The sequence below is a fragment of the Triticum aestivum genome, chromosome 3D, assembly GCF_018294505.1.
Source record: "Triticum aestivum cultivar Chinese Spring chromosome 3D, IWGSC CS RefSeq v2.1, whole genome shotgun sequence".
Lineage (NCBI taxonomy): Eukaryota > Viridiplantae > Streptophyta > Magnoliopsida > Poales > Poaceae > Triticum > Triticum aestivum.
The window spans coordinates 555130828-555135305 of NC_057802.1; the positions used below are offsets into that span (position 1 = coordinate 555130828).

General features: G+C 54.6%; 1 pseudogene; it reads right to left on the minus strand.

The window, feature by feature from the left end:
- Window positions 1-1002: 1002 nt before the first annotated feature.
- On the minus strand, window positions 1003-3700 carry LOC123076493 (uncharacterized; annotated as a pseudogene).
- Between the last annotated feature and the right edge of the window lie 778 nt (window positions 3701-4478).

Consider the following 4478-nt stretch of genomic DNA (forward strand, 5'->3'; position numbering starts at 1 on the left):
TGGGCATTCCAATGCATCTGTATCAGCTGAGGATTATTATGTGTAGTCGTGTAAGTTGATCGTTATAGTAAATCTTGTGATAGGTCAAACTTAAAAGGAGGGATAGACACCCTTACTGTTGCTGCTCTTGCTGGATTAAATATTGGAGAGACTTTCTTGTACCAAAGTATTTGCATTAAGTGGTTTGATTTGGTTCTACTTCGAAGACCGGTGGTTTGGTTTCTTCTAGTGTCATGCATGGTCGAATGTATCATGAAAACAAAAGATCCACAGTTTGTATTGGTGTTCATAACAAGTAGGCTTGTCACCCACCTTGACTCCTTGAGGGCCTAACCCTAGGTAAAACGTTTTATGTTTGTTGGGAGTTTCATCGGTGAGATACTTTTTTTTTTTTTTGCGAAACATCGATGAGATCCTTTTTTTTCCCGAATCATTGGTGAGATCCTCGTGCCTCCACAATTCCATTTTCGTAATTTCTTTTGCCACCCAGCTAGATCTAGTATACCAGAAAATATCAAAAAAATCGTAAATGAAGTTCGTAAAATATTTGACAACTCGGTGTATCTAATTGCTCTCTCCATTCTTGAATAGATAGCTGCAACCTGGTCTGATAGCTGCAAAACACCAGTGCCGCCGTCGCCCAAAGGAAAATTAATGTCTCCAAAGATCGCTATATAAAGTTGCCCACTAGCACTGGGCACAGTTCGGTTTCCTCGTCAAACAATCAAGAGCTTCTTTGCCAACAGGAATTCCAGATGAATTCTACAGAGATGATGGAAGAAACAGGATAGTTCACTTGGCCTGAACCCCAAGAAGCCATCACATTATATTGCCTGGGCAAACAATGGATTTGAGTTACTCTTCATAGCCGATCATGGTCAGCTCTTCATGTCAGACCAGTATGTCACTCGGATCAACAACATTTCTGGGGAATTTGATCATTTGCTCCTGCTACAAACATGAAACATCACGCTTTTATTCCACACCCGGCCACCGGCGTCCTCACGCCGGCGGGAGAGGGAGCGCGGCGACGGTCTTCTTCCAGGCGGGGCGGGCGGAGATCTCGTCCCACCACGCCTGCACGTGCGGCCTGGCCGCGACCAGCTCCGCCGCCCGGGGTGTCCGGCTCATGACGAACAGCTGCGCCATGTGGTTCACGTCGGCGAGCGTGAACGCGTCGCCGGCGAGGTACCTGTTCCCGACGGCGAGGTGGGCGTCGTAGATGTCGAGCACGTCGGCGACCTTGCGGGCGAGCGCGTCAACCACGGCCGGGTCGGGTGGCGCGCCGCCCGGCAGCCGGGGCCTGACGCGGAGTTCATACACCTCCAGCTTCGCCGACGGCGTGGCCGGCAGCAGGTCCGTGCCCGAGGACCTGTACTTGGCCGCGATGTACCGGCTTATGGCGCGGGACTCTGCACGCGATCCCCAAGTCCGAGCAAATTCGTGCACTTGGTTTTTCTTTATGGTAAAATTCGTGCACTTGGTTAGCCCAAAATGTTGACAATTAACTCCGGCGAGTCTGAAAGTCTGAATTTCTTGGGCGTACCGAAGAGGATGTCGTTGCCGTCCTGGAACGCTGGGACCTGGCCCAAGGGCTGCACGACCCACGCAGACACAGTAAATTAAAGCATCTATAGCTGGACTTGGCAAATCCAGCCCCTTAAATGCCAACCGACGCGTTTAGGCGCGTTCGCGGGCACTAACCAGGCACCCCTCAAATAATGTAATCCACATCTCGACACTTCAATTATCGTATCTCAAATCCATACAAACTCGTACAACTACATCGACGCACACGCATCGTCTGGCTACTCCATCACATTACACTAAACATGATATCGGACTATCAAAATTTGGCATATTTGGCTATGGTGGAGTTCATCCACGGCTACCCTTGCCCTTCCCGAGCCCCTGTGGTCCTTCTCGCGGAAGTACCGGTCGAGGATTCAATGCGGATCGAGCCGGATCTGCTCATCGTCGGAGTTGTCCTCGCCGTCGCTGTCCTCCTTCTCCTCCTTTTTTCGGTGGCACTCCGCCCATGGCACGAACTGCCCGATTCTGCTCTCGGGCGAGGGTGTGTGTGTTCCTCCACTGCCATTTCTTCACAATGCACGCGCGGATGCGGCCGCCCGCGCCGCCGCATCAGCCGCCGCCATTTCCGCCGCGATACGGGCCTCGGCGGCCTTTATCCTCTCCTTCCAACGACGGGCCGCCCGTTCCCGGTGGGACTCATACTCTACCCGACCGATGATGGGAAAGGAAAGGTGTTCCAGCTGGGACCGCGAGGATCCAGCACCAGAGGACCCGAGCGCCTGGTGAGCCAATGCTATTGTGTCACGGCGGACAGATCCGTCCGACAGCTGGGCACTGTCCTCCCAGGAGCGGCGGAGTACAAAGCGGATTGCCATTGCCTCCTCCAACCTACACGGGATGACACCCCAGTCGACGGATCCGGACGGATCGGAGTCTGATACGCTGCCCGCTATGGCGGAGAAGGCCGAAAACCGCGAAAGAAGGTGAGCTCGGGTGGCGGAGGGGAGTGGAGGGGAGTGGTGTGGTGTGAAGTGGCTAGGGTTTGCTGCGACGAGCAGATGAGGACGAATATAAGTGGGGTCGGGTGGGTCAGCATGAGCCGGTCCGACTTGACAGGCGTGCACAGGCGCTCCATATCTGTCCCATATTTGAACTAAATATGGAGAGTACTGGTCAGTCCAGGCGTTTGAGATTTATCTGTTTGAATTGAAAAAACATGATCAGTCAGTGACCGGACGGCTCGCTCGGACGTATGAGGCGGGTTTGAAAGGTCCGGCAGTAAATGCTCTTAGTACCAAACGAGCGCATCGGCTGATGGCAGTAGCAGGGAAGTGCGTGGGCGTATGTACGTTGATGGCGAGGAAGTGGGGCGCCTTGGTGTCGTCGACGAGGACGAGGTCGTAGTGCAGGCCCTTCTCGTTGAGCAGCGCCGCGATGCGCACCGAGTTGGACGACAACTCGTATCCGTACAGCTTCCTTGTGCTAGCCGCCGGCGCCGTCGGCGGCGGCTCAGCCATGGCGCCTCTCTTCTCCTGGCAAGCACGGTGTGTAGCGACGGGCGAGATCGAATGCCGGAAGAGCTGCGGAGGGGAGCGGGGTAGGTGGCCGGCAGAGCAGAGTAGACTGTAGACACCGATGGCACCCCACCTAACGCTAACACGCCGCTTAATCAACTGATTGGTTGGGTCTGCTCTGCAGGTATACTAACCGAAGGAACTTGGTTAATTGTTAATGGGAAACGATTCCTTACGAGGCCGGTCGGTCGCGTCGCTCGCTCCACGCGCCAGGCTACAAATGCCGTAGCCGACACGCTCGTCGCTGGAACTTGCGTGGCTGCGTGCTGCATTCCACGGCCATGCATGGATGCGAGCTCTTGTTCTGGGTGGAGGCCATGTTTTTTTACGAGCTGCAACCGCTGCGGCCCCGTGTTGCCACCGACGTTTTTTTGGCTGGAACCGACCATGCACTTTGCTGGAACGCGAGGTCGACGGCCGCGGCCGGCGATGCTATTTTGCTGCAGCAGGCAATATTTTTTCCCTAGAAGCTGCGACTGCCGCGGCAACGACTTGCGCACGGCCACGACGACAACAGGGGTGCCGCAAATGGCAGCAGAAATGTTGGAATCATGCTGCAGTTTGGCTGCAACCGGTGAGTTCGGTTGCAACATCTGGCGACACAAAATGTTGCGACCTGCACGGCGAGCTTCAACCAGCGGCGACGACGACAATGATTTTGTTGCAACCTTGTCCCCATTTTGCTACAACCGGCAATGAAAATTGTTGCCATGACGGCGGACATGGTTTTTGCGACCAACGGGGGTTGTTCCTCGGTGAGCGTGGCGACTAAGGAGCGAGCGGTGGTGGCCGGCAATCGCGGGACGAGCGAGGGGTGGGGGGGGGGGGGCGGATTTTGACCCATGCAGGGGGAACGAGAAGAAACAGATCGTGGGGCCCTACTCGCTCTAATCAGATGGCTGCTGTGCGACCGACCAAGATTTGGACCGTTCGACCGGCGCGTAGCACTGCCCACTGTTAATTTCTCAAAGCCTTCTGATGTAACGTGACAGCCATCCGCCCCGGGGGGGGGGGGGGGGGTTGTATACTTTAAGAAATGGTGATTATATTTAAAAAAAAATCGGTGATCCCGGAGCATTCTGCAGCTTGACCGGTGAAAATTGGGGCAAGACTAGTATAGGATCTGGGCTTTACCTGCGATCTCGTAATATGGGTCCTTAGATGTGCAGTGAATGGTACAGATAGGTTCAGCTGTGATTCCAGTCCCTTCGGTGGTACATTTTGCAGTTACACCCTACACATGATCTACTTTGACGAAGAAAACCCTCCAGCGAAAAAAGATCTGTCCTCTTCTCCGTTCTCTAAATCCTCTGCCGGCGGCGGCGGACTTCCCTCCGTACCTCGACTTACCCCAGTCGACAGTAGTGCCCT